Consider the following 19289-nt stretch of genomic DNA (forward strand, 5'->3'; position numbering starts at 1 on the left):
TCTTAGCAAGTGCCACTAAATATGGTGTTATGTAATAAAATAGAACAACCTCTTTTGTGTCCTTTTTCATGAAGTAGATGAAAACACAGATCAGGAACTCTATGTTTGTGACGTGGATCTGTTTCTTTTGTTTGTCATGCCATGTCTTTAAGGTATTTTGAATCTTGATTAGGTTTTCCATCTCGGTTTCATTTATAAATACATGTGCCATTAGATAGATATAAAATATGCACAGTCTTGTGTTGATCTTCATTGCATAGAGAAAGAGAAAGTTTCATCAACTGATAACCGTGTGGTTTGTGACTGTGCATTGGAGACGGAAACCTTTTGTGGTTTTCTTGCAAAGCTTTGACTGTTCAGACCAGTCTTAAGAAACAGAACACGATAGCAAAATTATACAAATTTAAAGTGTCAAATAAATTTAATATCATTAAAATTATTTAGTAAATCTAAAGAATTAATGTTAACTTTAGCAGCCATATAGTGGACAAAATATATATTGAAAAATATTTAATAAAACTGCTTAGGGGACTTCCTACAAAAATAGACATTTTTCTTTTCATTATGATATTACTTTTTTTGGACATGTAAACATTTGGGCTTCATGACATGCTTTGAGTATGACACAATTAAAGTATGAATCCAAACTTCATAATACAAAGGAAATAAATGTACAAAATATCCCACATTTAGAAATGGTTAACAATTTGACAAAAAAATAAAATAAATGAAATGAAAAAAAATGAAAACTATGAATTAACACATGTGGAATTATATATGGAATTATATACATAACAAAAAAGTGTGAAACAACTGAAAATATGTCATATTCTAGGTTCTTCAAAGTAGCCACCTTTTGCTTTGATTACTGCTTTGCTCACTCTTGGCATTCTCTTGATGAGCTTCAAGAGGTAGTCACCTGAAATGGTCTTCCAACAGTCTTGAAGGAGTTCCCAGAGATGCTTAGCACTTGTTGGCCCTTTTGCCTTCTGTCTGCGGTCCAGCTCACCCCTAAACCATCTCGATTGGGTTCAGGTCCGGTGACTGTGGAGGCAAGGTCATCTGGCGCAGCACCCCATCACTCTCCTTCTTGGTCAAATAGCCCTTGATGCCTTCAGTGTGACTTTCAATGAGAAGGTGTGTCCAAACTTTTGGTCTGTACTATATATATATATATATATATATATATATATATATATATATATATATATATATTTGCTTTTAGGTTTTAAAGATCATGAGAAGAGAATGGCCTGTTGTCTCTGTTTATGACGTCAGAGAACCATCTTCTTTCATCTGTGCCTTTTGATAGAGGACAAAAAGACGTGAGAACCGGACATTTGTGGGCGGTCCAACTTTGATAATATTCACTGAAATGTATATGGCTTAAACATCATTCATGTCACCTCAAAGACAATATCCTGCAACCTTCTCATCATTCATTTGTCTTTTTTTTTTTTACACCATCTCATCACATCACACCATGCTACACACACGCATATATATGTGACCCTGGAGCACAAAACCAGTCTTAAGGCGCTGGGGTATATTTTTAAAATAGTCAAAAAAACATTGTGTGGGTCAAAATAAAAAAAATAAAAAAAGTTATGCCAAAAATCATTATGATATTGAGTAAGATCGTGTTCCATGAAGATATTTTGTTAATTTTCTACCAAAAATATATCAGAACTTAATTTTTGATTAGTAATATGCATTGCTAAGAACTTCATTTGGACAGCTTAAAAGGTGATTTTCTCAGTATTTAGATTTTTTTGCACCCTCAGATTCCAGATTTTCAAATAGTTGTATATCGGCCAAATATTGTCCAATCATACATCAATGTAAAGCTCATTTATTCAGCTTATGTGTATGTGTGTGTGTGTGTGTGTGTACATGTGTATCTCAAATTTAAAATCACCAGTTAAATTTAATATAATAAATGTAAGATTTTCTTTAAAATCATTTTTTTTTTCAGTAGACATTAAGACATACTTTATGAGATTCATTTGTTTTCCTAAATGTTTCAAAACAAGTAACAAGACACTTTATCATTTATCATATTTGAAGAAGTTTTGACTGAGATGTGCATCTGGAGTCCCAAGAGTACAAGTGTCATATTTTATTGCCACAGGCTGTACAGCAATAAACATGTCCAGCATGTTGACATGATACGCTTTATCTTATGGTGAACACAAAGACCTCCAGTTTCAAATACCCTGGGTAAGTCTGTCCTGAGAGACTCTGCATCTGTGTGTGATGACACTAAATGTAAACATTCGGTCATAATTCATGTACAATCACTTACAATAAGGTTTTAGGCCACATTTCTTTGGCCTTGACAGATCACAGATACACAGAAAGAGTCATTATGAATATGCTTAGGAGAACAAGTCATTTTAATTGTTTTAAATGTGTATATTTTAAAAATATGCATATATAATTGTTCTATTAATATATCACATTTATATATATATTTTTTAAATAGAGGGTTCTAGGCAGGCAAGGCAAGTTTTTTTATATACAGTAGCACATTTCGTACACAATGGTAATTCAAAGTGCTTTACATAAAAGAAAGTAAAATAATAATGAAGAAAAATAATAACAAGAATAAAACAAGCAATTTTAAAACTTTTAAAATTATTAAAAAATTTACTTATTTAAAATGAATTTAAAACAGTTAGAAAATGATTTTACATAAAATAAAATAAAATAAAAACTGTGAAAATATAGTGCAATCAGTTCGGACATTGCACAGTGCTAATTCAATAAATGCACAGCTAAACAGATGAGTTTTAAGTCTAGATTTAAATGTGACCAGTGTTTTAGCACATCTGATCTCTTCTGGAAGCTGATTCCTACTGCGGCGGCATAGTAACTAAAGGAGGACTCTCCTTGTTTTGTGTGAAGCCTTGGTATTTCTAACTGACGCGATCCTAATGATCTGAGTGGTCTGTTAGGCTTATATTCAGTGAATATATCTAAATATATTTCGGTCCTAGGTCATTTAGTGACATATACGAGTAAACCTTTTTCTTTTGCTTTTTTTTTTACTGTTTTCTTACTGACTATTATTGGAGCAATATCATCAATAACATTCTTAACTTTTGAGTTGAAGGAATCAAGGAGAATATCAACAGAGTCTGCAGAAATGCTTGGTGTTAAAGATATAGCCTCCATAAATAGTAAACTTTTGTTTTCATTAATGCATCTCCTGATCTAGAGACTGATCTAGATTCAGTTGTAGCAGACATCAAAATATCAAAGAAAATACAGAAGTGATCAGATACTGTAGCTATGTCCTTAATAACAATGGATGAAATGTTTAGACCCCTACTGATGATTAAGTCTAGAGTGTGTCCACCTTTGTGTGTGGGTCCATGCACATGCTGAGTCAAGTCAAAAGTGTTTAGAACCGTTATCATTTCTTTTGTAGTTTTGTTTTCTGCATTATCTATGTGAATATTAAAATCCCCTGCAATAGCAAAACAGTCAAACTCTGAGGAAATCATTGATAACATTTCTGTGACCTCTTCAACAAAGGCTGGAGAGTATTTTGGAGGCCTGTAAATAATAATAAACAGAATGCGTGGAGCACCTTTCAGCACAATCCCTAGATATTCAAAAGACAAGTACTGACCAAATGACACTGGCTTGCATTGATAGACATCTTTATATAGAGCAGCTACACCCCCACCTCTCCTAACAGTCCTGCAGACACTCATGTAAGTGAAGTTAGGAGGGGCTGCTTCATTAAGGACTGTTGCATTGCAGCTGTCTTCAAGCCATGTTTCGTTTAGAAACATAAAATCCAGATTGTTTGTGGTTATAAAGTCATTGATTAGAAATGATTTATTTTTTAGTGAGCGAATGTTTAAAGATGCTAACTTGATGGCTGTGCTTTGTGTCTTTACATCAATTTTAGTTTGCATAATAGGCCACAGATTAGATGAGTTTGCCCTTCGGCTTGAGAAGGCCTTAGACTTTCTATCACGTGATAAAACTGAAATAGAGAAAGCTACAGGCACACTGGGTTCCCACTTGTTCTGTAGGCATTTGTGAATGTTGCTGTTATTATAGCGGGGACCCGACACATATCACTGAGAGCTGCTATCAGTTGTTTTTGGTTCACCTTCAGCAGATAGAGGGTTTGGGCCCTGGCATTGTGGCAGTGGTCGAAGAGCTCTCGCATGAGCAGGGACCACAGGCTTTGGTGGTTTTGGGGCCTGCCGTTTTTTTTGTTGATATCTGCGGGCTTGCAGCAAATCAGTGAGAGAGTTAAGTCCCAGCATACACCAATTCCTCCATTTTCTGTGAAAAGCACAGAAGTGGAGATGCTGGAGAAAGGGATAATGTGTCTGGTGAGATGAGCTGTGTCTCTGGTGTTTCCAGTGGCTGTGATATGTGATATGTTGTACTGGCTTCCCTGGCTGTTTTCCAGAAAGTCGTCCGTGGGTGCTGAATCTTGTAGCTGTTTTGATATATCACAGTCTGTCTGTGAGGAGCTCTGTGGGCAGGGCTCAACCTGGATAGTGTCTATCAGCAGTGATTGTTTTGTCTGCATGGTGTTATCAGTGTCCTTGTGGGATATGTCAACCACATGATGACTCTGACCCGGTGTGTGTGTGCTGAATGGATTGACACACTCTGCTGAAGGATGACGGAGGGAAAAGTAGATATTGTCCTTAAACAACCCAGTCTCATGGCAGTTCGTGATTTGGTCACGTAATTTCATGCATTTCAATTGGATGCATCTTTCATGCATCAGCACGATACTTTCTGATTAATAAATTATTTTTTTTTTTTCCACAGGACAACAGAAGAAACTCACTGAAACTTTTTAAAAAATCGGAGCTTAACTTACTGTAACAAAACTTTTTTTTACTTTAGACTCTAAAGTTAAAAGTTTTTATTAAGGTTAATGTAAAGGCTGCTTAAAAATGCGATAGCCATACTGACGTTGATGAGCCGCTGATCGCTGTCAGATTCTGTGATATGAATGTCCGCGTTTGATTGTGGCTAATGGGCTTAGAATGAGCCCCGCTCGGCCCGTGTTCTGGCTTACTGTAATATTTCACCGGTAATAAGACCGAAATAATATCATTAAAATAAAGAAATGAATGAATACAATGATAACATCTAAATAAATGTTGATAGATGTAGCGTTATAGTTTTAAAAATATCAATAAACAGCAAATCAACACAGCTTCGAAATAATAACCGAAAAAGACCTAAATAATAATACATAATTAATATACAGTGCCGCCACTCCAACCACGTGCATCACGCGCTGTGCGTCAACCCATTCTCACTCCCAAAGCATCAAAAACTGAAGCATGGTCAAGCGCCTCTAGCGTCACTGACATGAGATGTTTCTCGCTATGAAATCATGTTCAAGAAGTCTCATTCAGCACACATCGCGATACTTGCAATCAGTTTACAAGAGCCGCAGGTTGGGTGAGTAGTAGTAAATATGCTCTTTTAATGCCTGTTATAAAATGTATTCTGTCTTCTTTATTAATCAGATGAGCGCCTTATGTTTACTCTGTATTATATCGGTCATCCGAGGCTGTCTTTGAGTTTCATTGTGTTTAACTAAATCAACAGAGCTGCTAACTGGGGTGATTAAACTCTATCTGTCACGTGACGTGCCATAGACCTGGGATCCGTTTTATATTTATTTCAGGTTCAAAGATGTAAGTTGTATTTGTATGGAAGATACATTCCATTTGTGAATGGAAGATGGCGGTCCGTGCAGTCGCATCTCACTGAGCTCCTCGAGATGTCCCGATGTTATAGTTAATAAAAAAAAAAAACAAATCCACTATTAACTGCCATTTGTCCAGTTCTCAGCATGAAAATGAAGAAACACAACAGCGGAAAGCCTCCGGCGCAAAAAAATCTCCCATTTGAAAGCTGTGTGAAGACGAGTGAATATGACTATGCAGATATGGCTAACGTTAGCAAGAACAAACGAGGGCCGACAAACCCAGTGGAAACCCCTGAAAAAACACACCTGGAGAAGAAAACGAAAGGTATGTCTCAAGAAAAACAAACAACGAGACCATACTGAATGCTATCAACTCTCTCGGTCAACGTGTAGACGACCGCATGGAAGAATTTAGTACGCAGTTGCAACAGCACAGCTCCATGCTAGCTTCTATTGCTAAATCGGTGCAGTTCAACGCAGAAGAGCTAAAAGAGTGTAAAACGAAAATAAAACACCTGGAAAAGAAAGTGGAGACACTGACTAAAGAAAATGAAGACATGAGGGGTCGGGTATTGAACAATGACAGATACAAAAGACGGTGGTGCCTGCGCATCAAAGGGAAAAAAGAAACGGCCAATGAAAACATAAGAGCGGAGGTGGTGGAGCTTCTTCGCAGGATTGCACCGGACCTGGAGGTAAAGATGGATGAAGCGGTCGACATTGTCCACAGAGTGGGAAGAATGATGGACAACCGGCAACGACAAATAATCATTTTATTTGTGAGACGAGCAGTGAGAGATGACATTTGGAGGCGAACAAAAACTTCTCCAATCTGCAAAGAAGAGGGGATTCGCTTTACTGAAGATCTGACTCAAGAGGATTGGCGTTCCAGACAGGCTCTCTGGCCCAAAATCAAACGGCTAGAAAGGAAGGAAAGGATGCAGGCTCCAGGGGCCCATTTGGATTCATCGAAGGCAAGCGTATTATGGAGGACACTTAAGTTAGGGGCTGAAACTAGAGCTTGAAATGAATACATAGTGGATCAGTTCGGGTGATGGGACTTCTACCTCAATGTTTTTACTCCACCTCCCTACATTTTTTTTCACAAAAAGTTCGTTTGTTCATGTGTTCTGTATTTCAGTTAAATACTGACTTTTCTTTTATTTCCTTCAATACAAGGGGACTTAAAGACTCAGTTAAGCGAAAAGCTGTCTTTTTGTTTTGCAAAGGGCAACAAGCACATTGCACCTTTCTTCAAGAGACTCACTCTGATATATCTGATGTTAAGTTTTGGTCACAACAATGGGGATATAAAATTCTCTTCAGTCATGGGACAAATCGGTCGGCTGGAGTTGCCATGTGTTTCAACAGATACCCTGGTAAGATTCTGGGGGAAAAAGCAGACAAGGAGGGACACTGGGTAGCATGTGTTTTGGAAATTGATGCTAATCTTGTTATTCTGATTAACATATATGGTTATAACAACGATAACAAAAATAGAAATCTGTTACATCAGATATCAGTTATCATAGAACTAAAAGCAAAATTCCCCACAGATCATATTATTGTTGGAGGGCTTTCAATTTAACTCCTGATGAGTGGATGGATAGATGGCCTTCCAAGTTATTGAGAGAACATAGAAACACAATTTTGGAAGCTCATGCTAATAATAACCAATTGATTGACATCTGGAGAAGTTTACATAGTGGGGTGAAACAGTTTACCTGGTCAAAACAAATCACGAATTGATAATTGGCTGATATCAAACTCAATATCAGATCATGTCACAGAAACAGAAATTGCTAACTGTCCTCTAAGTGATCATTGTATTATTAATCTGAAGATTGGAAACCGTTATAAAAATAACAAACCAAAAGATTATTGGAAATTTAACTCTCAGAGTTTTGACATTCCATTAAAAAAATGATTTTTGATATAAAAAATGACAATACACTAGACACATCTATACTAAAATGGGAATTTCTGAAATTTAGTATTAGAAAGCATTCAATAACGTTTGGTAAAAAAGTGAATAAAGAAAAGAGAGCTCAAGAAGCTACAATGGTTAAAGAACTCATGACACTTTATAGTAAATCAGATTGGAGTGAAGAGGACAAAGAAAAAAGAAGTAATTTGCAATCCAAATTGGATAGAATGTATATAGATAAAGCTAAAGGTGCATATATTAGATCCAGGGCCCGGTGGATTGAAGAAGGAGAAAAGAATACTGCATACTTCTGCAAATTAGAAAAACGCAGACAAGAATATAATTCGATTTGTAGTCTAACAGTTGATGGAGAGGAATGTACAGAACCCAAACGCATTGAAAAAGAAGTTTTCAATTTTTATAGGAATCTTAATAAATCTTCCTACTGAGAACAAGATGCCTCATCTTTTTTTGATAAAATTAACAACTTGATTCCTGTTATTGATGAAAATTTTAAAGAAGTTTGTGATGAGGAACTAAGAATTGTAGAATTTGACTATGCTATAAAAAAATGGCATCTGATCGTTTGCCAGGAGCAGACGGTATTACAAATAACTTCTATAAACACTTTTGGGAAGACTTAAAACACCTATTGTTTCAGGCTATAAATGAATGTATTAATCAAAAAGAACTGATGGAAACAATGAAACAAGGAATAATAACATTGATTCCAAAACCTGGAAGAGATAAGAAAATATTAAGCAATTTAAGACCTATTACACTGTTGAATACAGACTACAAGATTCTAACAACAGTTTTGGCAGCAAGATTAAAGACGGCTCAAAGATATCTAAATTTAGATATCTAAATTAATCAGCCCAACACAATCTGGTTTTCTTAGAGGAAGATCCACCAATAATAACACCCGCCTGGTCCTGGATCTTATTGATTATAATTATTTAATTAAGGAAGATGGTTTTATCTTTTTTTTGGATTTCCATAAAGCATTCGATTCAGTGGAACATTTATTTATTGTTCACACTCTGAGACACTTTGGCTTTGGAAATATGTTTCTTGATATGATCACTATGTTACATACAGATATTAATAGCTGTGTTTCCCTCTCAGAAGGTACATGTCCTAGATTTAAGGTTGAACGAGGAATAAGACAGGGCTGTAGTATTTCTCATCTTTTATTTATTGCAGTGACTGAACTACTAGCAATTGCGGTTAAAAATTCAAATATTAAAGGTTTAGAGATAAACAACCATAAGTTACTCATAAGTCAGCTAGCTGACGATACAACTCTGTTTTTACAAAATAAGGAACAAATACCAGTGGAATGAATCTGAGTAAATGTGAACTGATGAGCATTCATAACTGCTCTGAATTCTCAGTATATAATATACCAGTCAAAAATGACATTAGATATCTAGGTATTTGGATTACCAAATCATCAGAAACAAGTGAAAAAAAGAATATCCAAGATAATATTGATAAATGTGGAAAAACATTAAACAGTTGACTACAAAGAGATTTAACATTATTTGGAAGAACGATGTTGACCAAGATTGAATCTATTTCCAGACTGATATATCCATCCTACTCTCTTGCTATTTCTCCAAAGTTAATTAAAGAAATTAATAGAGTCAATTTAAATTTTATTTGGAAAAATAAACATCACTACATTAGAAAAGGGGATCTGTTGAAAAATTATGAGGAAGGTGGCATAAAGGCAATCAACTTTGAAATGATGAATGGAATATAGAAAATTAAATGGCTCCAATCTATTTGAGGAACGGCGAAGAGTTATGGTTCTCCTTACCGGCATATATCTTTGATAAAGTGGGAGGTATTAAATTTTTTATAACATTTTTTTTATAACACTTTGAAATATCTAAATTGCCTATAAAACTTTCAACTTTTCATCAACAGGTTTTGTTACAGTGGAAACTGATGTTTAAACATAACTTCAGTCCCCACAATGTTCCATTATGGAACAACAGAGTTATATTGTGTAGAAGGAAATCTATGTTTCTGAAAGACTGGTGGGAAAAACTAAATATGGTCAATTGTTCATATATTGGATGAAAATGGTAATATTCTTGAATTGAAGGAATTTAATTCTAAATATAATATTAACTGCTCAATTGTGGATTACAACAAAGTAACACAGAACATTCCAAAGGTCCTTATTCAAGCAATAAAGAATAATTTTTGAACATTGCATCACCAAGACTACACAAAATTAAAATCGATTATGTCGACCTGGTAGATACAAAATGTAATAATAAATTCCTTAAGTAAACTCTTGTTAACATTTTGTACCCGTGTAGAACAAGAAGCACTCTTTTCTTTCTTGGTTATAACAAATCTGAAATATCTTCAATTAGAACAAGAATATCCAATTCCTCCTAAATTTAAGGAAGTACATTTTAAAACAATAAATAATATATATCCCTCTAATGAATTTGTAAAGAAAAGATTCAATTTTGAGGTAGCCAATTGTCATATCTGCAACATTAATGTTGAAACAACAGAACACCTGTTTTATGAATGTCAACTGGCTCAGAATTTATGGAAATCTCTTCACAACCTGTTGTCCTCCAGATCTATAAACATAGATTTCTTTTCATATCAAAACATTCAGATGGGTGTAATTCTACAAAATAAAAATGATGAATTTTTGGTCAATAATCTAATTATAGCAACAAAATATTATATACATAAATGTCGATTTGCTCGAAGTCCTCCCCCACATGGTCTGCACTTAAAAATGAACTTTTGCTGTTCCAAAACGGTCTCATAAAGGTTGAGAATACCCAGGCTAAAAAACTGCATAAACGTTTAATAACATTTCAGATAAGCTGAGTCCATTTTATTTTATTTGGTTTGTTTTATGTTATTTATTTTGTTTTAGCTTATTTTTATTGTTTTGTGTTCTTTCAATCTAGTTTGTTCTCTCTTGTCATGTGAACAGTATAGAAAATGTCTTCTCAGATTATTTGCTGGAGGTGTGACTCTTAGTTTATAATACAATAAGATTTATATTGTACATTTTGAGGATGTCATATTTTTTATTTTATTTTTATTTTTTTCTTCTTTGTCAGACATCTTTATTGTTTATTGTGATAAGAAAAAACTAGTTTGAACTGTATGTAATAAAAATAAGATTATAACAATCAAAGATCATAAACCACATGCAAAAGAAACAAGTTTATAAGTATACAGTAACTATCAAAGAACATAGGCTATCAAACAGAGCAGAGTTATAATGTAGGGGAGAGCGGGGTCGAAAGTAACGTGGGACGAAAGTAACAAAGCCATTTTTTCTGAGCCTCTTTCTGCATTTGCATTCCCAGTTATGACAGCAGATTCAGCATGCAATCATTGACGGAGCTGAGAAATATCACGTGATTTCCTCATCGTTTCCCAAAGTTAGGTCCGTAAAACTGTTTTCGAGTACAAAAAGTTAATTATTGAAGCGGTAATTTTTTTAAATTAGTCGTGTTGTTTTTCTTGTTTCATGTGTCACAGTAATGATCAATCCACAGGTTATTTAGTGCTTTAACATCCTAAAGTTTGCATTTTCAGATTTTTTTAATATAAAATTAAATTGAGTTTAAATGTCAGGAGTTCCTGTTGGGACGAAAGTAACAATTGTTACTTTTGTCCCGCTACAGTGACAAAAAGTATTTATTTTGTTCCAGTGCATGCTATATTGTGACTTTCTGCATCTTGGCATTTCTGGACATAGAGGAACATCACTCTCTGGGCAGCTGCTACATCACATTTATATTTAGGTTTTAGCCATAGCTTAGCCTTTACACCTCCACCTATGAATTTGCAGTGTTTCCAGATGTTTTAATGCACATTTTCAATTTATGCATAAAAACAACTGGATGGAAACATAAATAGGCCTACTGTTACATTATGTTTAGAGTTTTTTTTATTATGCTAATGAAAATACATTTTTATATTGTACATTCTGTTGAATTTTTTTTTTTTTTTTTTATAAAAATACATTGAAATTGACAATAAAAAAAGTCAGGTTTTGAGACATCTGATGAGACTTAAATTTAAAATTAAATATAAAGATGTAATTTAATATTTATTTTGCAAAGAGCTGCGTACTTTTAAAGATCTCGCGCCCGCTGCTCAGAGGCCCAGCAGACGGGGGGATATCGATAAGGAGCTGATGCGTGTACTCTCGCTGGCCGCGGCGAGCCTCGGCCTCGAGTGGTCTGCACCAGAGCCCCCTTCACGTTCCCGGCTGGATGGTAGCTATCTTCCGGATGAGCGCTCTTCCTCAAGCTCAAAGCACGCCCCTTTTCTTCCTGAGCTTCACGAAGAAGTGGCGAAAGCTTGGGACGCTCCACTCTCGGCGAGAATCCGCTCATCTGTTTCGCCAGCATTCTCCACACTGGACGGTGCTAAGAACAGAGGCTACCTGTCACTTCCGCCGGTGGAACAGGCTATAGCAGCGCACCTTTGCCCGCCCTCTGCTGGACGGCGGACTAAGGCGGCGTTGCCATCCAAAGCCTGCCACATGACGTCATCGCTGCTCGCACGGATATTCTCTGCTGCTGGGCAGGCTGCGTCTGCGCTACACACCATGGCTGCGCTACAGATTTTCCAGGGCGATCTCCTCCGCAAGCTGGATGAGATGGGACCTGAAGCGATCTGTCTCGCGGATCTGAGGAGTGCTTCGGATCGGTAGCCGTGGCAGAGGATTGCGGTGAAGCCAGAAGCCCCGAAAGCATCCTAGCACTGCTGGGAAAGCGCCGGTGTTCGAGTTCCGCTGCGGCCGAGCTCTCACCCAAGCGCGCCGCTGTTGCAGTTCCAAGAGTTATGACTGCCTCAGTGTCCTCTGCAATGCGCAAGCCTGCACGAGTGCCCGCTTGCCTGCACACAAAAGCCGTTATCACGGCTACCCAGATGTTTCACAAAAAGAGTGTTTTTTCTGGTGTTCCGGCCACGGCCGATGGTGCTATAAATGTAGTGACGATGCCCACTCCTCAGTGCCCATCTCAACATGTAAGCACAGCCCTGCACACAGGGCCTATGCCCATAATGACGACTCAAGTCGGTCGCGCACACTGCATAGTAAACGTGCCCACCCCTCAGTGCCCACAATTACTATGTCACACGCGTCATGTGGTTTCTGTAAAAATGAAACCCGTGCACGCTCGTCCGGCCACGGCCGATGGTGCTATAAATGCAGTGACGATGCCCACTACTCAGTGCCCAACTCCACATGTAAGCACAGCCCTGCACACAGGGCTAGCGCACATAAGATCGACACAGATCGGTCGAGCACGCCGCATAGTAAACGTGCCCACTTCCCAGTGCCCACATACACTATGTCACATACGGCGCGGGGTTTCTGTAAAAACGAGGCCCGTGCACGTACATTCTGCACAGGCAGACAGCGAGTTGAAAGTGGTAAATGTGCACACATGCAGCCCACGGTTACTCGCAGATATATCGAGTCCCACAGGACCCGCTCATCCTCCCCCCAGTCGGTTAAGTGCCGGGACGGGGTCGAGGAAGAGCGATCTGCCCGCTGTGATCAGCGCGCTCCCCGCCTCAGATGCGCAGAACACTCGAGCGCCGCCGTTGCCCAGTCAACAGAGCGCGCTTCGCATCCAGCCCATAGCCATTCATGCAGATGCATGGTCAGCGCTTCCAGGGGTTTCGGATTGGGTGCTAGGCATTATAAAGAGAGGCTACTCGCTACAGTTTTCTCGACGCCCACCGCGCTTTTCAGTGCGCGTCGAAACTACGGTCAAAACAGAAGTAGCACACATACTTCGGGCCGAAATATCAAAACTGTTGAGCAAAGGGGCTGTAGAGCCTGTGTCTCAAGCTCAAAGCGAGGAGGGGCTGTACAGCAGATACTTTCTGGTGCCCAAAAGAGACGGGGGTGAAACGCAGTTTCAAAATGCTCTTGATGAAACGCAGTTTCAAAATGCTCACGACCAGGAAGCTCCTCGCGCAGATTCGCAGAGGGGACTGGTTCATGTCAATAGATCTGAAGGACGCGTATGGGCGACGAGTTCGCTGAACCCCCGTCAGACGATCCTGTTTCTGGGTATAGTTCTGAACTCGTGTTCCATGACGGCGTGGCTGTCACCACAGCGCGTGATGGGCATTCAGCGCGCAGCGAGTTCTTTCCGCTGCGGCGCGACCGTGTCGCTCAAACACTGTCAAAAGATGCTGGGCCTAAATCGGTTAGCCTTCAGCATCTGTCGTTCAAGACAGTATTCTTGTTGGCTCTCGCTTCGGTGAAGCGTGTGGGTGATTTGCATGCGCTCTCGGTGAGCCAGTCGTGCTTGGAGTTTGGGCCCAATGACTCAAGGGTCATACTCAAACCTAGGCATGGTTATGTGCCGAAATCCCTCAACACACCATTTCGGGCTCAGGTTATTGCCCTGTCTGCCCTGCCGGTGTCAGGGGAGGATGGAGACTCGAGTCTTCTTTGCCCTGTCAGGGTTTTAAGAGCTTATGTGTCTCGCTCTGCTGCCTTTCGGCAGACGGAGCAGCTGTTTGTCTCGTTCGGTGGACGTTCCAAGGGAATGGCTGTTTCAAAACAGACTCTATCCAGATGGATAGTTGACGCCATATCGTTAGCTTACGCTTCCAGGGGCCTTCAGTGCCCGTTGGGCGTCAGAGCACACTCCACAAGAGGCGTCGCCTCGTCGTGGGCGTGGTCTACTGGGATCTCCTTGCAGGATATATGTATGGCGGCAGGTTGGGCCTCGCCGTCTACATTTATCAGGTTCTATAACCTGGAGGTTCCCGCCTTGCAAGCAAGGCTGCTGTCGGTATAGTCGAATCAGGGCCCTGAGGGGAATTCTGAGTTCACGAGCGCTATGCGCTGCCGACTGTTATATGGGCAGTATTGCGTAAGACCCGCATTGCCACATTAGTCAGGCCTTGCCTCGGCTGTGTGATGTCATATTGCCGCATCTACGGATGCTGCTAGATATAGGAATGGAGGGCCTTTTCCCTTTTCTGTCCTGGACTCTCTGTGAGTCCCTCAGGTGACTGTGCACTGTAAATCCTGGGCGTTGCTTCAGGTTTATTGGTGTGTGATCCCTGCGCGCACGGCGTTTTACATTGGGTTCCCGTAGCGTCTTAGCTAAGACGCAGTACGAGAGAGCTCTCGTAAGAGAATGTACTCGGTTACTAAACGTAACCTCGGTTCTCTCTAGAAGAGCGAACGAGTACTGCGTTCTCTGCCGTGCGTACGATTCACTCTGGTTCGCTTCGGCGATGAAATAAATCAGGTGAGTCAGCCTTTTCGAGCTGCTTTTATAAGTTGGGCCACACCCGTTTCGGCGGGAAGTGAGCGAACGAGCCGTCTCGCCTATGGCTGTGTACTGCTGCAAATGCGCTTTACAAAAATACAAAATTAAGGATAATTTTTTGCTTCAGTATTTCGTGAAAAGAGGCTTTTCCCGTAGCGTCTTAGCTAAGACGCAGTACTCGTTCGCTCTTCTAGAGAGAACCGAGGTTACGTTTAGTAACAGAGTACGTTTTTTGTACTAATCTTATGTTGTTACTGCAACTACACTGCACATATCTGTACTTGTTGTTCATACTGTATCTATTCTGCTCTTATATATATTTAATTTATATTACTGTAAACCATACTATCAGGTCAAAAGTTTGTAAACATTACTATTTTTAATGTTTTAGAAAGAAGTATCTTCTGCTCATCAAGCCTGCATTTGTTTGATCAAAAATACAGAAAAAAACAGTAATATTGTGAAATATTATAACAACTTAAAATAATAGTTTTCTATTTGAATATACTTAAAATGATTTATTCCTGTTGTCACGATTATTAGATGGAGTGCCCATGAACTTCATTAGAGGGCACTCCACTCAGGACCATTCCACCCATCAACCACCAGATGTCACTTGGACACTAGCACCTCTCATACTGTTGCACCACACCCGAACTACATTACCCATGAGTCACTGCATCACAATCACCCTGCCACACCTGCACCTCATTCATCAGCCAATTTCCTTGCCACACCTGCACCTCATTTACACACACACATAAAAGCAGCACACTCACTCTCACTCAATGCGAAGTCTTGTTTAGCCAGTCTGACATTTCCGAGCGTTTTCCCTGTGTTTATTATTCCTGTGTTTATTATTCCTGTGTTTTGACCTTTGGACTGTTTATTCCTACTCTGATTCTCCGCTGCCTGTCTCGATCCCTGCTTGTTTCTGATTACGATTCTGGTTATCCCTGACACACCTGACGCCATTCCTGATCTCTGCCTGTATGACCATTCTGTTTAATAAATGCTGCATATGGATCCGAACGCCTCCGACTCCTTGTTACACCTGTGATGCAAAGCTGAATTTTCAGCATCATTACTCCAGCCTTCAGTGTCACATGTAACATCCAGTCTATCACATGATCTTTTAGAAACCATTCTAATATTCTGATTTATTATGAGTGTTGAAAACAGTTCTGCTGTCTAATATATTTAATGAATAAAAGGTTAAAAAGAACTGCATTTATACAAAATAAAAAAAATATTTTCTAATAATATAAATCTTCTTACTTTCACTTTTTATCAAGTTAACATATCCTTGCTGAATAAAAATATTGATTTTATTTAAAAAAAGAAAGAAAGAAAATTACGGACCCCAAGTTTACTAGTGTATATTATTTATTAGTGTATTATTAGTGTATATTGTTGTTACAAAATATTTATATTTTAAAAACATGGATTTTTTTCTTACTTTTTGTTCATCAAAGTATTGAAAAAAAATTAAGCAGCAGAACTGTTTCCAACTTTGATAATGAATCATCATATTAGAATGATTTCTAAAGGATCATGCCAACCTCCCGCTCTCTCTCGTGAGGCCAATAAGGAAGTGACTAAAACTGCAATTCATCGACTGGCCGCTTGAGGCTGGCTGCAAAAGGGAGTCAGTCCCATAGACTCCCCATGTTAAAATGCCCAACTTTACAGCAGAAAAAAACATGTTTACAGCCTGGTGCAAAAAAAGATTTTGGTCTAAATAGCTTATGTTGCCCTTCATGACAACTGTGAGGAGGGTAAATTTTTTTATAACTCATCCATTTAAATTATATTAAGACTTAAAGTTCTGCATAATTAAGGGCGTGGCCACTTGAGCGACAGGTGTATTGCCGCTGCTAACACTGCCGTCGCGCTAGGTGGGCGTGGCTTCAGCAAGTAGCTCCCGCCTTTTTTGCCCATTTTTGATTGTCTGGGAGAGTCGCGCGGTGACGCTCTGCCAAGATGGCGACGGCCCGCTCTACACACTTTAAGCTTCAAAAACACACTTCAAGAGTCTACAGGTGACGTCACGGACACTACGTCCATGTTTTTATACAGTCTATGGTCGGACCCCGCACGTAGCTGCTTGCTCTATTCGCCGGGAAAATAACCTGGAGAAAGTTATCGATTTTATAGTAATGGACAAAGTGTGTGAGTGGCAACAATTTTTATTTGCTTTGTCGAAAAGCGTAGTGGTTAAGTATAAAAAACTGGGTTATCCCTCACCACAGATCGTTTGAAAACACGAAATCTCCCCTCGGCCCACCGTCTATATGTTTGACAGGTGCAATATACCAGTGTGCAGTGTTTGGAATAACGGCGTTTAAAAGAACGGCGTTAGGTAACGACATTATTTTTTCAGTAACAGGGTAATTTAACTAATTACTTTTCCCGTCGTTACAACGCCGTTAACATTACTGAACGTTAAATGCGGTGCGTTACTATGCATTGATTTAATAAACTATGCAATCCGAACGCACCCCTGGCTCACAGCGAGTGAGCAGGAGGGTTAATAACGAGATAATCGATTATGATTGGCTAAGGCAGAGTCATGTGTTTCATGGTAGCCAATCAGAGCCATTGTTTTTACACACATGCCGGCACACATGAACAGAACAGCTCCTCGGTTCTCAAATTGGACGAATCGGACGCATCCGAAAGAAACGGTTTTCGGTTCAGTGTACTGATGATCCGAAAACCGATGCAACCAGTGTTGCCAGATTGGGTGGCTTCCCGCCCAATTGGGCGGTTTTGAATTTGATTGTGCTGGTAAAAATTGTCTTGGGTGGGTGGACAAAATTTGGGCTGGTTTGGGGTCAGTTTGGCGGTTTTCAAAAATATAAATTGTATAGGCTAATTGGCTAACAAACAAGCTCAAGTGTGCATATACTGCATCCGAACAGTCATCATGTTGTTATAAACTGCAGTGCAGAGGTTCTGATGCTGATGTGAACGTCGCGGCCGTACTTTTAGCCAATCACTAGTGATCTACAGACACACGTGATGATTCATGAGCAATAACGGATCTAATTTTAAATGTATGAACTGTATGAGTGATCATAATGCCTAAATATATGTTACATGGTAAAGAGTGGGAGAGTGTTTTAACACTCAAAACGTGAACTACACCTGTTGAGGGAAAGATGACAATAAAGATGACTCTAATATTACTGCAACTCCTAAAAAAGAGCACAGTTAAATTATTTAATTTATAACAATCTATTTATATCTAATCTATATCTAAACGATCTTGTCTTTTATCTTTTAAACAGTACAGATTGGTATATCTCCTTAGTTTTGATTGTGCAAATGTAATGTTCTACAATATGAACTTCACAAAAGACTATTAGGGCGGTATTGTTTCTCATGTGGACCGCTGTGAAAATAAATTTACATACCACCTCAGTGATAAACTCATGGATTCGGATGGCGATTATTATTGTTGTTGTTGTTAATTTTCATACAGTATTTATCAATGAATGACAACATAGTTTTGACTGTTATATCTGTGCATAAACAAGTGTGAAATACCTAATTAGGTTGCTTTTTCCTATCATTTATATTGGACACTTATGCATTTAAATTCTGACTGCTGACATTGAAAATAATGCATATGTTTTTTCGAGGGTATCGGTAAATCAATTGTAAATCAATCAAATGTTTTGACGGTCACTGCTTGCATAACCTATTTTAATCATATTCGGTAATTGTTTTTAATGTATTTGCCACCATTTGATCCATGGGAAATTTATCTTACGTTATTATTTATTATTTAGTTTCCCAGCCGGCATTTCAACGTTGATTGAAGGTTGAAACAACGTTGGTACCATGGTTGAATCAACGTTGAATTACCTTTCGATTTTGCAAATTGGATCAACGTTGATATTGTAACGTTGATTCACTGTTGTATCAACGTTGTTTCAGCGTTAAAACAACAACTGACCTTATTTCAAACATATTTCAACGTTGAAAGTTGGTCATGGGCAGACTGTTTTTCAACCGTTCAGCTTTAAACGTTGTATCAATGTTGTTTCAGCGTTAAAACAACAACTGACCTTATTTCAAACATATTTCAACGTTGAAGGTTGGTCATTTGCCGGCTGGGTTTAAGGAGTTAAAATGGCTCTTAACACCTTTGACTGACATGTTGTATCACATTATTTTGTTAGTTAAAGTTTTGGGCGGTTTTTTGTTGGAGTGGGCGGGTTTTTGTGAGCTTTTGGGCTGGAAATCTTCCATCCAATCTGGCAACACTGGATGCAATCGGTTCTTGACTCGAGAACGAGAATCGCTCTAACCGGCACGTGCTGCAGTTCAGTAT

Source organism: Carassius carassius, chromosome 12 (assembly GCF_963082965.1).
Source record: "Carassius carassius chromosome 12, fCarCar2.1, whole genome shotgun sequence".
Classification (NCBI taxonomy): domain Eukaryota; kingdom Metazoa; phylum Chordata; class Actinopteri; order Cypriniformes; family Cyprinidae; genus Carassius; species Carassius carassius.